This window comes from Erinaceus europaeus, chromosome 12 (assembly GCF_950295315.1).
Source record: "Erinaceus europaeus chromosome 12, mEriEur2.1, whole genome shotgun sequence".
NCBI lineage: Eukaryota > Metazoa > Chordata > Mammalia > Eulipotyphla > Erinaceidae > Erinaceus > Erinaceus europaeus.
Window position 1 is genome coordinate 61035121 of NC_080173.1, and position 21424 is coordinate 61056544.

Here is a 21424-nt window from a genome sequence, read left to right on the forward strand (position 1 = left end):
CTCATTTATTATTATTATTATTATTTTATCATTTATTTTCTGTTTAGTTGCCCTTTTTATTGTTGTTGTAGTTATTATTGTTGTTATTGTTATTGATGTCGTCGTCGATGTTAGCACAGAGAAAAATGGAGAGAGGAGAGGAAGACAGAGAGGAGGAGAAAAAGAGAGACATCTGCAGACTTGCTTCACTGCCTATGAAGCCACCAGCCTGCAGGTCAGGAGCCAGCGGCTCAAACTGGGATCCTGATGCAGGTCCTTGTGCTCCATGTGCGCTTAACCCACTGCGCTACCACCCGGCGCCCGCTTTTTATTATTTTTGAGGACTTTTTATTTGCTTGGCAATTTAGAGATGAAGTTGAAGAATCTGAGAAGTCCAAATGAGCCCTATGGAATCCTATGGAGTCTGCGAAGCAAAATACTGAATTAAATACCTGCCAAAGAAAAGACTTTAAAAAGATGCCTAGTTAACATCACAGATTTTAGTTGGTACCAGGACCAGAGTGTTAGTGAAGCAGATTAGGCATGTAAGGTACAAAATTTTAGGATGCACCTGCATATTAGATAATTATATTATATATCCTGAATATTATATTATGTAGTATATATAATTGTATTATATAGTCCTGAATATTTTGGAACACCTAAAGGGTGAGCTGTATGTGATAAAGATCAATCGTTTATTACACAGATTACCTTAAAAAATAGAGAAATCAGAAAAATTGTCTTGTGATCTGTCCTTACATAGCTGCCTGATAGAAGCAAAATTGCATCCATTCTGGAGGAAGAAAATAACATCTGGGAACTCATACCATCATGAACACTATGCCTTCCAATTAAAGTTGACCATGCATGCAAGGTTACAATATATAATGACTAAATAACAATAATTAAATAAGAATAAATGCAGACAAGAGAACTAGACCTGAAGGAGATACAAATAATGAATTCTTGAAACATAAACATTTTTTTTCCTCCAGGGTTATCACTGGGGCTAGTGCCTACACCAGAAATCCACTGCTCCAGGAGGCTGTTTTTTCCCTTTTGTTGCCCTCGTTGTTTATTGTTGTTGGTATTATTATTGTTACTGCTGTCATTGTTGGATAGGACAGAGAGAAATCAAGAGAGGAGGGGGGAGACAGAGAGAGGAAAGAGAGACACCTGCAGAGTGGCTTCACCACTTGTGAAGTAACGCCCCCTGCAGGTGGGGAGCGGCGGATGGGGTGGGGGGTGCACTTAACCTGCTGGTCCACCTTTGGGCCCCTGAGGTGTAAACTTCTTAATATTGGGATATATATGTTCAAAATATTTTCTGAACACATAAAAATTTTTGTTCGATAATTATAAAAGTTAAACACAAGTGTATTTGATTGGAAGGTTTAATATGCTTTTAAAGCAACAGAGGAAAATAAAGATAGAGAAGGAAAACAAAACAAAACAAACTCATTGCTCAACATGGAAAAGTTATTCAGACCTGAAGTCTATAATAAGCCAAGATTGGATCTGAAACACAAGTATATTTTAAAGTAAGTAAGAGTATAAAAACGTAAAACCTCAGATGTGAACGCTACTTAGCTGCAACATTTGTTACCCTGTTGATTGCCAGGGTTGACTCGGTTGATCGTGCTGACTACGAGAGCATCTCCTATCTTCCTCTCTGTTCCATGTATATCCCTCCTGAAACTACCAGACTTCTATTTAATAAAGAGGACAAGATTCCTAGAATAGAGATAGATCAGTCTTCAGTCAAGGAAATCTGAGTAGCTATGGTCTCCTACTAGAATCCCCCTCCCCCCAAAAAAAAATCACTCAAAAATGAAAAATCCTGAAATTAAGAAACTCAGTTTTTGAGGCTAATAGACTAAACAGAAACAGAATGGGGGTTAATGAGTACATTGGTTGAAAATATAAAGATAGAACCAAAAAGGAAGAATAAAAAGGAAAATATAGAGAAGAGTCTAAGATATGTATGTTATAAATTAATACATTTAGTTGGAGTGTAAGTGAGTAGCGATAAATAAAAAAGAAGCAACAAGAGATGATGACTTAAATTTTTCAGAATTTGGGAGCTGGGCTGTTGCGCAGCGGGTCAAGCACACATGGCATGAAGTGCAAGGACCAGTGTAAGGATCACAGTTCGAGCCCCCCCCCCCCCCCCCCCCCCCCCCCCCCCCCCCCCCCGCTCCCTACCTGCATGGGGTTCCCTTCATAGGTCATGAAGCAGGTCTGCAAGTGTCTTTCAGGAGGACCTCTGTTTTCCGCTCCTCTCTTGGTTTCTCTCTGTCCTTTCCAACAACAACAGCAGTGGCAACAATAACAAAGACAACAAAAATGGGAAGGAAAAAAAAAGGCAGTGGATACGTGTTGCAGGCACCAAGCCCCAGCGATAACCCTGGAGGCAAAAAAAAAAAAAAAAAAAGCTCAGAATTTTCCAAAGAGCCCTGTACCACAGGTTAAAGAAGCATTACAAATGCCAAGCCCAAAAAAAAAAAAAACTTATTAATTGATGAAACAAAATAAAATATGAAAAGCAGTTAAAGGAAAATAAGTACTTAGTTTTAAAAAATTTTTAATTAAAAAAGTATACTTTTTGTTTAGCTGTAAATGAGTGTTGATTGTATAAAGCAACAGTAGTTTTGCCATTTGAAGTTTAAAATATGTCTAGATAATGACAATAAATTACAACACTAGCACAGAAGTTAACATAAGAGTTAATATTCTTTTGCACTGATTTAAAGTGATAAAATTTAGAAATTGGAAGACAACTCACCTGGTTATCATATGGCTTGTACCCTGTGTGTGTATGAGCACAGACATCCCATGAAAATGTCACAACAAAGAGGAAAGCTACAGTGTTGTGGGGTTGCTTAATATTTCCATATATGCCTGAAATTAAAATAACAAAAAAATCAGTATGGAAGTGGTGAAAATATGCATGCAGGATGCCCCAGTGTAACAGAGAAAGAAAGGAAGAAAGAAAAGACAAAAGAGAGAGAGAAAAAGGGAGAGAGAAAAAAGAGAAAGGAAAAAGGACATAGAAATCTATTTAATTCTGAACGCATCAATAGTCATTTGCAGTGTAAGCATATTTCATTTTCAAACTAACAGACAAAGAATTTTTGACCAAAAAAAGAAATTCAGATATATATATATATATATATATATATATATATATATATATATATCTTAGAATACACAAGTTAAATACAGGTATATTGAAAGCAAAATCCTAGATAAAGATATCATGCTTATAGCAATGTCATACAGAATAAACCTCAAGACGAATTACTAATAAAGTTTTTTTTTTTTCAAGCACTGAGTAGTGACAAATGCCACTTGAATATTTCTCTAGAAAGAGGACAAGGTCATAAGCTGCTGTCTCTATATATGAAGTGTATTTATCTCCCTTTCTCTGTGACTCTCTGTCTCTATATAGAAAAATTTCACATTTATTCTTTCTTGGGAGACAGTAATACACCCTTTAAAAACAAGCATTTTATACTCTTTAAAATAAAAAGAAAGAAGCTATTGTGTTTCTAGGGCATGGTTTCTCCTTAGCTTCCTGGAATGATAAATAAGTAAGTCAAGTGCCTGTTTTCCTTTTCAAATTGTCATTAATTATTTAAAATAGACCATTTTAGAATATGAAAGGGCCTGGTGGTGGTGCACATGGTTAAGTGCACACATTTTAGTGCACAAGGTCTGCGGTTCAAGCCCCTAGTCTCCACCTGCAAGGCGAAAGTTTCATGAGTGGTAAAGCAGAACAGCTGGTGTCTGTCTGTCTCTTTCCCTCTTTCCCCCACCCCTCTCAATTTTTCTCTGTCTCTATACAATAACAAAAATAAATAAAGGGGCCACAGAGTGGTGGTGCATCTGGCTGAGCACACATGTTACAATACACAAAGACCCCACCTGCAGGAGGAAAGCTTCAGGAGTGGTGAAGCAGTGCTGCAGGTATTTCTCTAGCACTCCATCTCCATCTCTCTCTAGCTCTCCTTTCTTCTCAATATCTGGCTGTCTCTATCTAGTAAATAAACAAAGCTAACAAATAAATTTTAAAGAAAAAATAACAACAATAAAAAAGTAAATGAAAACAGAATAAAGACTATGTGTTCAGAAAGGCACTCAGGAAAAGAGTAAAAAGAGGACCTAGACTTAAAAATCTGGACATCTGTGCCTCATACTTGAAAGTGGTCCCCAAAGGAGAGTGCCCGAGCTAGTGCACCAGAAGAGCTTTATTGCAGTGTTGTGTTTCAACTCCCAGCTCCTGTAGGCTCATAAGACCCTTTGTGGTTTTTTCCCCCCCAACCCTACCTTCAGTAAAATGACTCTGATGATTAAAAAAGAAATCACATCTAGTAAGAATATTTATACCACACAAATTGAAAAATATTACTAATGGAGACTGATAAACATTTACCAGTAGGGAGAGAGAAATAGCATAATATAATAGTTATGCAAAAAGTTTTTATGCCTGAGACTCCCAGAACCCAGATTCAATCACCAGCTCTACGATAAGTCAGAGATGAGCAGTGTTCTAGCTAAATAAGAATGATAATGATAACAATAATAAACATTTCCCAGTATATTACTGCCTGAGAACTACCATTTTAACCCCCAGGAACTGCAGAGGCCCACAAAAAACACACCTGTTTCAGTCTAACAACTATTTATTAGTTTTTGTTCTATATGGGAAACATTGCCTTTTGGTAAAGCTTACTCTTCCACTGAATTTTAGCTACATTTTATTAAATCACTATGTAGTTGGAAACCTCTTTCTACCTGTGCCCAGACTGCATTCTGATCTATTAGTCTGTTCTGTAAAAGGTAGCAAACACCACCTTGCCTTGTATATTCTTTTTAATTTTTTAACTTTATCTATTTTATAGGACAGAGAAAAATTGAGAGGTAGGGAGACAGAAAACAGGAGAGATGGAGAGACACACCTGTAATGCTGCTTCACTTCTCATGAAGTTCTCCCTCTTCAGGTGGGAGCTGGGAGCTTGAACCAGTTCCCTGGTTATGATGTGTGCCCTTCACCAGGTGTGCCACTGCCTGGACCTCAGCTTGCCTTATTGAGAGAGATGTCTTCATGCCTCAAGGGAATCCATGTTCCCTTAATTAGGATAGTGGAGACCAAGAAGGAAATATTCTACCAAAATCTGGGACTGGATGGGACCATATTAACATAGTGTGAATGTGAGATGAAGTATGGATATCCCCATTTTAATGTTTGTGTGCGTATAAGTAATATAAAATAGTTTTCACTTCACATATTTTAAAGACCAAGAAAATGTCTGTTACACACACACACACACACACACACACACACACACCCTGGGTTTGTGTAAGAAGTAAGGGTTCTCCATTTGAGTCCTGAGAAGTATTGGTCTCTTGTATTCCAAAGATCCAGAAGAGGTCATGGATAATTGTTAGCCTGTAAATTATTCAGAATGCAGTTGGTGCACTTTCCCTATATTGAATATGAAAACTTTTTATTAAGAAGCAGACAGGGAGAGAGGGAGATAGAGAGAGAGAGAGATCACAGCATTGTAGTTTCCTATAATGTAGTGGTGGCCTGAGTCCAAACCTCAGTCATGTACATGGCAAAGCAGTGCACTATCCAAGTGAGCTATTTTGCTGGCCTCGATAATAAAATCTTTTATGCATTACATATATGTGTGTATATTATATATAACTATATTATGTACACAAATTAAATTATGTTTAATTATAATGTGTATTGTATATATATTGTGTGTGTATATATATATATATATATATTAAGAGGATATCAGGGGCTAGGAAATAGCTCAGTTGGATAATGTGCTGCTTTGTCATATACACAGCCCAGGTCTGAAGGAAGCTAAGTTTCTGTGATTTCTTTTACTCTCTCTGCATCTTTGTTTCTCTGTAACAAATATCTATATATATATATATATTTTTTCTCTTTAAGAGTTTTTTAGGGAGTCAGGCAGTAGCAGCGGATTAAGCTCACATGGTGCAAAGGACAAGGACCTGCATAAAGATCCTGGTTCAAGCCCCCAGCTCCCCACCTGCAGAGGGGTCACTTCACAGGCAGTGAAGCAGGTCTGCAGGTCTCCCCCTCTCTGTCTTCCCCTCCTCTCTCCATTTCTCTTCTATCCAACGACGATGACATCAATAACAACTACAGCAACTATGAAAAACAACAAGTCAACAAAAAGGGATAATAATTAAATAAGTATAAAAAATTTTAAAAAGAGTTTTTCAGAACATACAAGGAGTAGTTATGGGGTATAGTTACTTTGATGATGGCAGGATCTTTTTAATTTCCATAATTCCCCTTCTATGAAGAATTCAGGCCATGTTAGAGTCTACAAAAATGAACTGTTAAAGACAGTGTATTCCTTGAGACAATAAAATCATGCTGATGGGTTATGGTGATTTTTTTTTTATCACCAGTATCATCACCCGAACTGTTAGTTGGAAACCACTGAGATTGCAGCAGCTGTGTTCATTAAGAGCAGTGTTTACGTGACTAATACAGCTCATAGATGACTACTGGCAGAAACTAGTCACCAGTATTCTGGGATGTCTTGGTCTCTGCTCCTTCTCCCATATGACTTGGCAAGACAGACATACATATCAGAACCATATGTACACTTTAGGCTGAGGATAGGCTCTAGTCATCTCTTCTGAGCACAAAGAATCCTTGGGTCTTTATTGTTTTTCCTCTCTATACATTGATATAGTACTCCCATGCCTTTTATATGATAGTAAATCTATGACCAACACACCTTCCTTTTTGATAGAATTCAGTGCAGGAGATTTGACTGACCTGGTTAAAATTTCAAATGATTATTTCATATATATATATATATATATATATATATATATATATATATATATATATACAGCACTGACCATTACAAATTCAAACATCCTAGACTGCATACATTTGTGAAGCATGTTTGCTTTTGTAATTTAAAATATTTATTTAGAATTTTCAGGAGTGAAGTCCCTAAAGTAGACTAGAGTCAAAAACAGTTGCAATGCACACTATAATTACCTGGAATGCAGCTTCTTGCATTTGAAAACTGTGTTTTTTGGCTCTACCTGACTTTAAAATTTTAGTACGTTTAAAGTGCTTCTAGTTTTTCTATACAAAGCATTTTCGTGTCAATTATCTCATTATAACCTCATAAAATACTAAGAGTAAATAAAGCAGATATTGCTGATAATGATACTTACAGTGTTGGTAAAATGGAAAGGTTTTAATAATGATAGGAACATTGATGACGCTAATTACAATTTAATCTTGTGCTTCTTATTTTCTGTTTTTATAGCTTCCTTAATATTTTATATCATTTAATATCTCTAACAATGTTAAGAATATAGAGCTAAAACTCAGACATGCAAAATTATTTATTAATATTATTTTGCCACCAGCGTTATTGCTGAGGCATGGTGCCTGAAAATATCCACTGTTCCCTGTGGCCTTCTTTTTGAGAGAAAGAGAAGGAGAGACACCTGCAGCACTGCCTCACCACTTGTGGAAAGGCCCCACTCCCAGTGGGAACTGGACACTTGAACCTGGGTCCTCTTGCGTGGGATCATATGTTCTCTACCAGATGAATTGCCACTCAGCTGACCCCATGAGAAGTGATTTATTCAAAAACACACCATCCGTTCATATCAGAATAAACACTGAACCTAAGTCTTATCACCATTGGAATTTAAGTGATGTGTTTTCTGGCCATGCATTTTTTTTTCCCTCCAGGGTTATTGCTGGGCTCGGTGCCTGCACCATGAATCCACCGCTCCTGGAGGCCATTTTGCCCCCTTTTTGTTGCCCTTGTTGTTGCTCTGGCCATGCATTTTAAAAATTTATTTGTTAAATAAAAAACATATCGAGAAGACCATACGATAGGAGGGGTAAAATTCCACACAACTCCCACCACCAGCATTCCACATCCCATCCCCTCCCTTGAAAGCTTTCCTATTCTTTATCTCTCTGGAAGCATGGACCCAGGATCATTATGGTGTGCAGAAAGTGGAATGTCTGGCTTCTATAATTGCTTTTTGGCTGAACATGGGCATTAGCAGGTTGGTCAATACTCCCAGCCTGTTTCTGTCTTCCCCTAGTATCACAGAGCTACAGAGAGATGGGGTTCCAGGGTACACTGGTGAGGTTGTCTGCATGGGTAAGTCAGGTTGGCATCATGGTAGCATCTATAACTTAGTGTTTGAAAAAGCATTAAGCTATAAAGAAGTACATATTTTAAATACTTTATTTTATAAATAAATGTTAAAATTTGTTCGATAATCACGAACCTAAAGGCAAGAATATAGCAGATGAGATTTGGGGTCTCCATTTTGGTAAAAGCTAGTAGGTCTATGTTAGGTATATTCCAAGAGACCCATGACTTTATTAATTTTTGCTTGAGCCTGACAGCCAACATGCAGGTGGACCAAAGGTGTTGTCTGGGGAGATGGTGTCAGAGTTGGAAACAGGACAAGAAAGCTGTATGAGGGAAGAGAGTAGCTCCCAAATATGGGGAAGGTCTATAAATACCATTAACTATAAACCCCATTGATTTGATCTGGGGTCTATATTCAGTGCAGGAGCCTGTGTAGCCTCTGCATCCTTGTAGGTCTGAGCTCATATTCTGTGGTCATAGCTAGGAGCATTCTAGGCTGTACCCATTGCCAGACCTATCTTCCTCAAGTAGTATTTTGGTCCAACCTCCCTTCAGAGAAAGGGGCAGTCCCTACCATTGCTGAACCACATTGAGGACAAAGTCATATAGGGGCCCACAAGAAGGTCCATTATGTTGTTCCTTATGGAGATGACCAGTGACAGTGGAGAAGGATCTGTTAGAGGTCTAGGCCCATCATATCTGTGTGGGAATCCCAGGACTCTGAAAACCTATATTCCTCCCAGTTCTAGAACCTCAGCAGTGAGGTTTGTTTTTCAGCAGTCTTTTCTCGACTCATACCAATTGATACTGTATCTGCTGATCAGTACCAGCAGTACTACCTCAACATGTTCACTTCAGACTATGTTATAGAGGACAGGCCTTCCATGTCAACCCTTCAGCTTCAGTACTCTGGTGAAACCATTCCTAGCTTATATGACTCTGTAATTCCATTTCAGGTGGTACACTTCCTAACACAGCTATAGCCCCTAGATATGGACCAAGGCCCAAGAGACAGAGCACATGTGCACTTGTATCCATAAGTTAGGAGAAAATGTATACCTTAAAAAAAAGTACACCGGGGGAGGGGGTTCCCGGAAGATGGCGGACTAAGAAGCTGCTAGTGGCTTGAGCTCTGACCACATCTCCTGGAAATGGTAGGATTTTCTGTCTTTAGTAGGCCAGTCAATAAGGGGTCCTAGTGGTGACACCAAGGAGGTCACTATAACTGAATTTGGGTTAAAAAATAGAGTAGAAAGAAAGGAAAAAAAATTTTTTCTTTTAAATTATTATTCCCAAAGCGCACCTCCTCTCCCTTCCCCCCACTATAACCAGTCCCTGGGGACCAGCTCCTAGCAGGTTCCCCTGCTGACCTTCTTTCTTTACTAAGATTCCTGTCCCACCAGGGAGTATCATTCATTCTAAGTCTATTCCCTGAGGGCGGACTGAGGTCATTGTTGAGTACAGCTCTCATTGGATCAAAAGGACTTGGATCTAGTTTTCATTTTTGAGAAATCTTTTAAAAAAGCTTCGGGGGGTGGGGGGTTTCCCAGAAGATGGCGGACTGAGAAGCTGCTAGTGGCTGAGTTCTGACCACATCTCCTGGAAATGGTAGGATTTTCTGCCTTTAGCAGGCCAGCCAATAAGGGGTCCTAGCGGTGACACCAAGGAGGTGACGATAACTTAATTTGGGTTAAGAATTAGAGTAGGGAAAAAAGGGGAAAAATTTTTTTTTCTTCCTTTTAATTTTCAAGCATACCTCCTTCCCGGCCCCACCCCCCCATAACCAGTCCCGGGGGACCAGCTCCTAGCAGGGGAGGGGAACTCTTTTTCTTTACCAAATTCCTGCCCCACCATGGAGTATCATTAATTCTAAGTCTATACCCTTCTGACGTCTGGCCTTTTTTCTTTCTAAGTAGCCAACCCCCCCGCTTCACCCCGCATAGCTAAATAAATTATTAAAAATAAATACAAAAAAACCCCTTTCCTTTCACTGCCCTTTTATGACTGTTCTTTTTCTTATCTTTTTCTTTTTTCTCTCTCTCTCTTTCTTTTTCTTTTTTTCATTTTCTCATTCTTGTCATCCCTTCTTCCTTAATCCTACAGCTTCCAAAGTCACAGCCCCCAGCCCCCACACCACAGTGTGCTTTTTTGAATTCACTGATACACATTTGGAAATTTCCTTTCACTGCTCTTTAATTACAGCTCTTTTTCTTATCTTTTTCCTTTTCTCTCTCTCGTCTCTCTCTCTCTCTCTCTTTTCTTTTTTTTAAATCTTGTCATACATTTCTTCCATCTTCTAGGACTTTCTGAATTTGTGAATTATTTTGGGGAAGAAATCTGACTCAGAGTGGACTCTCAATGTGTGTATCTCTGCTCTAGTACCCATTCCCCTCTTGTTACCAATAGAATATACAGTGGATAGTAGATTTGCATAACTGTCAATTCTTGCTATCCTTTTTTTTTTTTTTCTCTTTTATCACTGGGATTTGGTTACTATTTTTTCACGGATTGGAGAAATTGGCTAACTGGTAACGATTAAACTACTTCAATACTTGCTTCAGTTGCTACTGTAATTCCTGAGGTTGGTGAGTGCAATTGTCATAAAGGTATTTAGTACCGTGTTACTTGTACTCAAGACACAACATCTGAGGAACAACAGAGCATAAAAAAAGGAAACACATAAATAAAAAAAATGGGTAGATCAAAAACAAATAAAACTGCTACTCCAATGAATGAAGACAAGAGCCCAGAAGAAACTACAAATCAGCCAGAAGTAACCATAGATAAGAAAAGTATGCAAGCAATAATAAACTTATTAATCACAGAAATGAAAACAACATTGGAGGAAAGGAATGGCAGTATTAGGGAAACAACAGTTGAGACCCCCCAAGGAAAATACTCATTATCTTGAGGCAATTAGAGAACTGAAAGTTGAAATAGCTGTAATGAGGAAAGAAGCTGAGGCAAGGGAAAGCAGACTAACAGAAGCAGAAAACAGAATTAGTCAGACAGTGGATGAGTTAGAGAAAACGAAGAAAGAGATGAAAGAGCTTAAAAAGAGATTGAGAGACACTGAAAACACCAACAGAGACATATGGGATGATATCAAAAGAAGTAACATTCATATAATTGGCCTGCCAGAGGAAGAAAGAGAGGAAGGGGAAGCAAACATTCTAGAGGAAATAATAGAAGAAAACTTCACAGACCTGAATAACAGAAAGGACATCAAGATTCAAGAGGCCCAGAGAGTACCAAACAGAATCAACCCAGACCTGAAGACACCAAGACACATCATAGTCACAATGAGAAGAAGTAAGGATAAAGAAAGAATCCTAAAGGATGCAAGAGAGAAACAAAAAGTCACATACAAGGGAAAACCCATAAGATTATCTGCAGACTTCTCCACTCAAACTCTAAAAGCCAGAAGGAAGTGGCAAGATATCTAATGATCCTGAATGAAAAAGGGTTTCAACCAAGGATAATATATCCTGCTAGACTTTCATTCAAGCTAGATGGAGGGATCAAAACCTTCTTAGATAAACAAAAGTTAAAGGAGGCAACCATCACAAAGCCGGCCATGAAAGAGGTTCTGAAAGACCTCTTATAAACAAGAACATAACTATAATACTTGCAATAAATCAGAGAAAACAAATTTTTTTAACAATGGCACTACAATACATTAAATCCATAATATCAATAAAAGTCAATGGCTTAAACTCACCCATCAAAAGGCACAGGGTGGGGGGATGGATCAGAAAACATAACCCAACCATATGCTGCTTGCAAGAATCCCATCTGTCACAACAAGATAAACACAGACTTAAAGTGAAAGGATGGAAAACTATCATACAGGCGAACGGACCACAAAAAAGGGCAGGAACAGCCATTCTCATCTCAGACACGATAGATTTTAAATTAAATAAAGTAATAAAAGATAGCAAGGACATTACATAATGATTAGAGGATCAATCAGCCAAGAAGACTTAACAATTATTGACATCTATGCACCCAATGAGGGACCATCTAAATACATTAAGCACCTACTGAAAGAATTTCAAAAATACATCAATAGTAATACAATAATAGTGGAAGACTTCAATACCCCACTCTCACACTTAAACAGATCAACAAAGCAGAGAACCAATAAAGATACAAGAGAATTGAATAAAGAGATCGACAGACTAGACCTCTTGGACATTTTCAGAGTCCTTCACCCCAAAAACCTGGAATACACCTTCTTTTCAAATCCACTTAACACATACTCAAGGATAGATCACATGTAAGGCCACAAAGACAGCATCAATAAATTCAAGAGCATTGAAATCATCCCAAGTATCTTCTCAGACCACGGTGGAGTAAAACTAACATTTAACAACAAACAGAAAATTATTAAAATACACAGAATTTGGAAACTAAACAACATGCTCCTTAAGAACCACTGGGTCAGAGACTCACTCAAGCAGGAAATTCAAATGTTCCTGGAAACTAATGAAAATGAAGACACAACCTATCAAAATATTTGGGACACAGCTAAAGCAGTACTGAGAGGGAAACTTATAGCCAAACAATCACATATTAAACACCAAGAAGAAGCTCAAATGAGTGACCTTACTGTACACCTCAAGGACTTAGAGGAAGAGGAACAAAGGAACCCTAAAGCAACCAGAAGGACAGAAATCACTAAAGTTAGAGCAGAAATAAACAACATCAAAAATAAAAGAACCATACAAAAGATCAATGAAGCCAAACGTTGCTTCTTTGAAAGATTAAACAAAATTGACAAACACCTGGCCAGACTCACCAAACAAAAAAAAGAGAAGATTCAAATTAATAGAATTGTAAATGATGGAGGAGATATCATGACTGACACCACAGAAATCCAGAGAATCCTGCGAAACTTCTATGAAGAACTATATGCCACCAAGCTAGAGAATCTGGAAGAAATGGAACAATTCCTAGAAACATATGTGCTTCCAAAACTGAACCAAGAAGAACTACAAAATCTAAATGCACCAATCACAGACAAAGAAATTGAAACCGTTATTAAGAATCTCCCCAACAACAAAAGTCCTGGACCAGATGGCTTCACAAACGAATTCTACAAAACTTTCAGGAAACAGTTAGTACCCATACTTCTTAAGCTTTTCCATAAGACTGAAGAAATAGGAATACTCCCTTCCACCTTCTATGAAGCCAACATCACCCTGATACCAAAAGCTGATACGGACAGAACAAAAAGGAAAACTACAGACCAATATCTCTGATGAACATAGATGCCAAAATATTAAACAAGATCTTGGCCAACCGGATACAGCAACAATCAAAAAGATTGTTTATCATGACCATTGGGATTCATCCTAGGAATGCAAGGTGGGTTCAACATCCATAAGTCAATCAATATCATTCACCACATCAATAAAAGCAAAGCCAAAAACCACATGATTATCTCAATAGATGCAGAGAAAGCCTTTGACAAAATCCAACACACACTCATGCTCAAAACTCTACAAAAAATGGGAATAGATGGGAAATTCCTCAAGATAGTGGAATCTACATATAGCAAACCTACAGTCAACATCATACTGAATGGACAGAAGCTGAACGCATTCCCCCTCAGATCAGGGATGAGAGAGGGCTATCCACTGTCACCATTAATCTTCAACATAGTGTTTGAACTTCTTGCCATAGCAATCAGGCAAGAGAAATAAATCAAAGGAATACAGATTGGAAGGGAAGAAGTCATGCTCTCACTATTTGTAGATGATATGATAGTATATATAGAAAAACCTAAAGACTCCAGCAGGAAACTACTGGAAGTTATTAGGCAATATAGCAAGGTATCAGGATACAAAATCAATGTACAAAAATCAGTGGCATTTCTTTATGAAAACACTAAATCTGAAGAAGAAGACATCCAGAAATCACTCCCGTTTACTGTTTCAGCAAAATCAATCAAATACCTAGGAATAAAGTTGACCAAAGAAGTGAAAGACTTGTATGCTGAAAACTATGAGTTGCTACTCAAGGAAATAGAAACTGATACCAAGAAATGGAGAGATATCCCATGCTCATGGATTGGAAGAATAAATATCATCAAAATGAATATCTCCCCAGAGCCATATACAAATTTAATATAATACTCATCAAAGTTCCACCAAGCTTCTTTAAGAGAATAGAACAAACACTACAATCATTTATCTGGAACCTGAAAACACCTAGAATTGCCAAAACCATCTTAAGGAAAAGAAACAGAAATGGAGGCATGACACTCCCAGACCTTAAACTATATTATAAATCCATCATCATCAAAACAGCATGGTACTGGGACAAAAATAGGCACACAGACAAGTGGAACAGAATTGAAAGCCCAGAAATAAATCCCCACACCTATGGACACCTAATCTTTGATTAGGGGGCCCAAAGGATTAAATGGAAGAAGGAGGTTATCTTCAATAAATGGTGCTAGAAAAACTGGGTTGTAACATGCAGAAGAAAGAAATTGAACCACTTTATCTCACGAGAAACAAAAATCAACTCCAAACGAATCAAAGACCTGGATGTCAGACCAGAAACAATCAAATACTTAGAGGAAAACATTGGTAAAACACTTTCCCACCTACACCTCAAGGACATCTTTGATGAATCAAACCCAATTGCAAGGAAGACTAAAGCAGAAACAAACCAATGGGACTACATCAAATTGAAAAGCTTCTGCACATCCAAAGAAACTATTAAACAAACAAAGAGACCCCTCACAGAATGGGAGAAGATCTTCACATGCCATACATCAGACAAGAAACTAATCACCAAAATATATAAAGAGCTCAGCATACTAGCACCAAAAAAGCAAATGACCCCATCCACAAATGGGCAGAGGATATGAACAAAACATTCATCTCAGGGTAAATCCAAAAGGTTAACAAACATATGAAAAACTGCTCTAGGTCACTGATTGTCAAGAGAAATGCAAATTAAGACAACACTAAGATACCACCTCACTCCTGTAAGAATGGCATACATCAAAAAGGACAGCAGCAACAAATGCTGGAGAGGCTATGGGGACAGAGGAACCCTTTTGCATTGCTGGTGGGAATGTAAATTGGTACAGCCTCTGTGGAGAGAAGTCTGGAAAACTCTCACAAGGCTAGACATGTACCTTCCATATGATCCAGTAATTCCTCTGCTGGGATTATACTCCAAAGACTCCATAATACCCAACCAAAAAGAGGTGTGTACTCCTATGTTCATAGCAGCATAATTCATAATCGCTAAAACCTGGAAGCAACCCAGGTGCCCAACAACAGATGAGTGGCTGAGAAAGCTGTGGTATATATACACAATGGAATACTATGCAGCTATCAAGAACAATGAACCTACCTTTTCTGACCCATCTTGGACAGAGCTAGAAGGAATTATGTTAAGTGAGCTAAGTCAGAAAGATAAAGATGAGTATGGGATGATCCCACTCATCAACAGAAGTTGAGTAAGAAGATGTGAAAGGGAAACTAAAAGCAGGACCTTAGCAAATTGTAAGTAGGGCACCAAAGTAAAAACCCTGTGGTGAGGGGTAGACATGCAGCTTCCTGGGCCAGTGGGGGTGGGAGTGTGTGGGAGGGATGGGTCACAGTCTTTTGGTGGTGGGAATGGTGTTTATGTACATTCCTAGTCAAATGTAGTCATATAAATCACTAGTTAATTAATATGAGAGGGGGAAAATTAATTGTATGTCTCAAAGTTTTTTAAAACACCAACTGAGTTTTTAATATATAGGCTCTGTATTTGATATGTGGACCCTCTCAAAAGCCTAGACCAAGTAGATCAGAAGCAACCAATAGCACAGCTATATACAAGATACTGGGTACTGTACAATAAACCCTAACAAAAAGATTTTTCAAAGTTAACCCAATTACCAAATAATGTGATGATAACATTAACTGTCAATTGTCTTTTGGAACACTAGAGTTTGCAGTGAATATCCCCCTAACACTTCCTCTCCACTATTCCAAGCTTTGTGTCTATGATTGCTCAACAATTTGTTTGGCTTTGTATGTTAACTCTCTTTTCAGTCACCTGGTTCTCTATGTCATCAGGATGCCGGCCAGGCTTCCCTGGACTAAAGACCCCACCAATGTGTCCTGGAGCTCAGTTTCCCCAGAGACCCACCCTTCTAGGGAAAGAGAGAGGCAGACTGGGAGTATGGACCGACCAGTCAACGCCTATGTTCAGCGGGGAAGTAATTACAGACACCAGACCTTCCACCTTCTACAACCCACAATGACCCTGTGTCCTTGCTCCCAGAGGGATAGAGAATGGGAAAGCTATCAGGGGAGGGGGTTGATATGGAGCTAGGGTGGTGGGAATTGTGTGGAGTTGTACCCCTCCTACCCTATGGTTTTGTTAATTTATCCTTTCTTAAATAAATAATAATTACAAATGTACTAAATCCTTTGCAGTGGCCCAGTAAGTGTAACAAGCAAGTAGGAAGACCTAAATTACGGGGGTGGGGGCAGTTAGTGGCGCACCTGGTTGATCATACATGTTATAGTGTGCACGGACCCAGGTTCAAGCCCCTGGTCCCTACCTGCAGGGGGAAAGCTTCACAAGTGGTGAAGCAGTGCTGCAGGTGTCTCTCTGTCTCTCTCCTTCTCTATCACCCCCTTCTCTCTCAATTTCTGACAGTCTCTATCCAACAAATAAAGATTAAAAAAATTAAAAGAGTATAAAAAAAAACAACAGCCACAAGATAAAATACTTAATCCAATAGTTTCTACCTAGATCTAGATACTTTCCTCACCTATTTCTATTTCACTTCCCTCAATCACTCCAATGCTAACCATATCAGACAAAGTAAGGACTACAAAAGCTATATATGGGCATCGACTAGCATACTTTAATGATGGCTCTTTTGGTTACTAACTGGTCATACATTTTTTTTTAAATCATGAACTTCCATACTGACAAATCTTATGAGTAATATGGGCTTCCTTAAGATTTTTGCTGTATCTTCCCTCTATCTAAATTTGAATTGGTTACTTCCTCCTGAGAAGCATTCCTTAAATGCTTCACCCTGAGTAGCACTTTTTTTTTATATATTTATTTTATTTATTTTTTCCCTTTTGTTGCCCTTGTTGTTTTATTGTTGTAGTTATTATTGTTGTTGTTGCTGTTGGATAGGACAGAGAGAAATGGAGAGAGGGAGGGGAAGACAGAGAGGAGGAGAGAAAGATAGACACCTGCAGACCTGCTTCACCGCCTGTGAAGCGACTCCCCTGCAGGTGGGGAGCCGGGGTTCGAACCGGGATCCTTATGCCGGTCTTTGTGCTTTGTGCCACTGTGCTTAGCCCGCTGTACTACAGCCCGACTCCCCCTGAGTAGCACTTTTAAAAAAATATTTTATTTATTTATGAGAAAGATAGGAAGAGAGAGAAAGAACCAGAAATCACTCTGGCACATGTGCTGCGGGGGATCAAACTCGGGACCTCATGCATGAGAATCCAAAGCTCCACTCTGTGCTACCTCCCAGACCACTCTGAGAAACATTTTTTAAAAGATTTTATTTATTTATTAATGAGAAAGATAGGAAGAGAGAGAGAAAGAACAAGACATCACTCTGGTACATGTGCTGCTGGGGACTGAACTCAGGACCTTATGCTTGAGAATCCAATGTTTTATGCAGTGTGCCACCTCCCAGACCACCTGAATATCATTTCTTTTTTTTATTTATTTAAGAAAGAATAAATTAACAAAATCATAGGGGTACAACTCCACACAACTCCCACCACCCAATCTCCATATCCCATCCCCTCCCCTGATAGCTTTCCCATTCTCTATCCCTCTGGGAACATGGACCCAGGGTCATTGTGGATTGTAGAAGGTGGAAGGTCTGGCTTCTGTAATTACTTCCCCGCTGAACATGGGCATTGACTGGTCGGTCCATACTCCCAGTCTGCCTCTCTCTTTCCCTAGTAGGGTGGGTCTCTGGGGAAGCGGAGCTCCAGGACACATTGGTGGGGTCTTCAGTCCAGGGGAGCCTGGCCGGCATCCTGATGACATCTGGAACCTGGTGACTGAAAAGAGAGTTAACATACAAAGCCAAACAAATTGTTGAGCAATCATGGACCCAAAGCTTGGAATAGTGGAGAGGAAGTGTTAGGGAGGTACTCACTGCAAACTCTAGTGTACCTCTGCTTTCAGGTGTATATTTTGTAGTAGTATGCATACGTGTGAAGATATGCTTTCTCTCACAGAAAATGGTGTATATCTAGGTTTTGGGACTTTGTTAGAAAGTGAACCACCTGAGATGGAATTAGAGTTTCTTACATGTGATATTAGGCAAGTTATTTAAGGTAAGTTTACCTATTCACCAAAAAGAGATAGCACTACTTATCTCAGGAGTTATTGCAAAAAAAAAAAAAAAATGAATGAGTTAAACCAGGGTAGAGAGCTCACCTGCTAGGGTATGAGTCTTACCATATGCAAGGTCCCAGACTTGAGATATGGCACCAGTAGGAAACTCCTCTCTGCCTCTATCTGAAATCAAAAGAAAGAAAAACGGAGTGTGGGAATAGGGGAATTTCATGTGTGAGAAGCCCAGGCATGAGAAAAGGTTTTTTTAAAATGGATTGAACTCGGGAGTCGGGCTGTAGCGCAGCGGGTTAAGTACAGGTGTTGCCAAGCACAAGGACCAGCATAAGGATCCCGGTTCGAACCCCGGCTCCCCACCTGCAGGGGAGTTGCTTCACAGGCGGTGAAGCAGGTCTGCAGGTGTCTATCTTTCTCTCCTCCTCTTTGTCTTCCCCTCCTCTCTCCATTTCTCTCTGTCCTATCCAACAACGACAACAACAATAATAACTACAACAATAAAACAACAAGGGTAACAAAAGTGAATAAATAAATAAAGTAAAATATTTTTAAAAATGGATTAAACTCCAGTTGTAGATGTTACTGTGATTCCATCCTGAACTCTATGGGTGGATGACCATGTCAATGTGTCTTGGAACTTCACCTCACCAGAGTCCAAACCCATTAAGAAATTATAGAAATAGGCTGGGGGGTATGGATTTACCTGTCAATACCCATGTCCAACAGAGAGGCAATTACAGAACTCTACCTTTTGTACCTATGAAGAATTTAGTGCATACCTTCAGAGGAGGAGAAATGTTAGAGAAAGATGACCAGAGGGCTCTGTACTCCAAGTCCATCAGGGCCCAGAGAGAGAAGAGGAAGAAAGGAAAGGCATTTGGAAGTAGTAATAGGTATAGGTGTGACTTAGAAAGGAAGAGAAGGCAAGACCACAGGGAATAAAAGGCAAATATATATATATAGAGTTACAGGAATAATAGTTAACTCCTATCTGTGACATTGGGAGAACTATTGCAGTTTCCAGTGGAGGGAATGGGGACACAGAAATCTGGTGACGGGAATGGTGTGGAATTGTATCCCTGTTATTTTTTTAATTTTGTAAATCACTAATAAAAATGGGTTAAACTAAAAGGTATAGAAAATTCTGGCAAGTAGCAGGCACTCAATAGATGGAGGGTCATTTTTCCACACTGATCACTAGATTTCTTATATTTTATCTTAATTTTGAGGAGTGCAAAATGACAAAAAGAAAAAAAAAAGAAAGAAATGGCAAACTAACCTCAAGGCTCACAGAAATTAGATGTCACTACATTCATCATTCCAAATCATTCAGTCTAAGTGCCAATTAATAATCTTTTATCTGTATTCAAAGCTCTTAGCATCATTGTAGTAAGCCTTAGTCTTAATAATAGGGGGTAAAATATCCCTTAGAAAGATGTCTGAAGAGAAGAGAACATGAAGAGGCTCGGGAGGTCAGTCATAGAATGAGCCAAAGCTTGCACTTCCTCAAAGACAACAAAGAAACATATTCCAGCCTCCTACCTACACCCCAGGGCACAGTTAATGCAGTTTCTAAAAACTCAACTAAAACTAACATACTTGAGCCAATCCAATATAGAGTAACTTTTCCAACATGTTTCCCTTTAATAATTTGAAAGGCAGTGATTTAATGCAAAGAGAACAGAAACTTTGCCAACCCTGAATGGTATATCACTAGTCTCCACAAATCTTGAGTCTAAAAGGGCATTTTTCAGGAAAGAAAATACAAAATAATACTCTATTCTTTTGTCTTCTGTCTCCAAAAGAGAAAATAAGTCTTGTAGGGAGAAAAACAACAACAAAAAAGAAAAAAGAAAAAACCAAAAAAACTAGAATTTCCCTCCTATGCTCTTGAAAACAGTGGCCATTTTAATTTTTCTTGCCTCCCATCAAAATACATTGATCCTTATTAATAAAGATTAAGTTCAATCAAGTCTTATTTTTTCTTTCTTTGAAAAGGTTATCTAGGTATAATTTTACATCTGTAATCTCTTAACAATTTACCTTAGAGTAGGAGAAATATATGACAACTTTAAGATTTTTTTTAAAAATTATTTTTTAATGAGAAAGATAGGAGGAGTGGTCTGGGAGGTGGCACAGTGGATAAAGCATTGGACTCTCAAGCATGAGGTCCTGAGTTCAATCCCCGGCAGCACACATAACAGGATGATGTTGGTTCTTTCTCTCTCCTTCTATGTTTCACATTAATAAATAAATAAAATCTTTAAAAAGAGAAGAAAGATAGGAGGAGAGAGAAAGAACCAGACACATCTGGTAAATGTGCTGCTGGGGATCGAACTCAAGATCTCATGCTTGAAAGTCTAATGCTTTATCCACTGCACCATCTCCTGGACCACACAACCTCAACTTAATAGATGAGAAAGAAGTCTAGAAAATGTTATAACATACAGGCTGTATCACAGGTTGTGTGAGAACACAACTTGCTAAATATTCTGTGTTTTTCAGAATCTCTTTCATCGAGTTTGATTTTAATGAGATGGTATTACCCTTACTGCTTTGATTACAGAAGTGGAGTAGTTCTGTTACTTATCGTTCTAAAACATAACAAGGTCAGTGATAGTTTAACCATATTTTATTTATATTGGAATTCTCTATGAATACAGTATTTAGAAAAAGAACTTGAATCAACCTACTAGGATATTTTCAAAAGAGGCTTCATGGGTCAAAATATTAGAAAATCAAACCATAGCTTGACCCGACGGTACATGGCTAGGGTATGTCAGTTGTCATCAACTAGACTATGAGAATTAGTGGTTGAGAGACTAGGAGACTGGAAAATAGGATTGATGTACAAAGCAAGTAAAAATCAGATAGTTTAAGAA

The 21424-nt window shown here is 38.6% G+C and overlaps 1 pseudogene; it reads left to right on the forward strand.

Moving 5' to 3' along the window:
• Nucleotides 1-7699, forward strand: part of LOC132541974 (phosphatidylcholine transfer protein-like) — a 38151-nt pseudogene extending 30452 nt beyond the window's left edge.
• Nucleotides 7700-21424: the final 13725 nt, after the last annotated feature.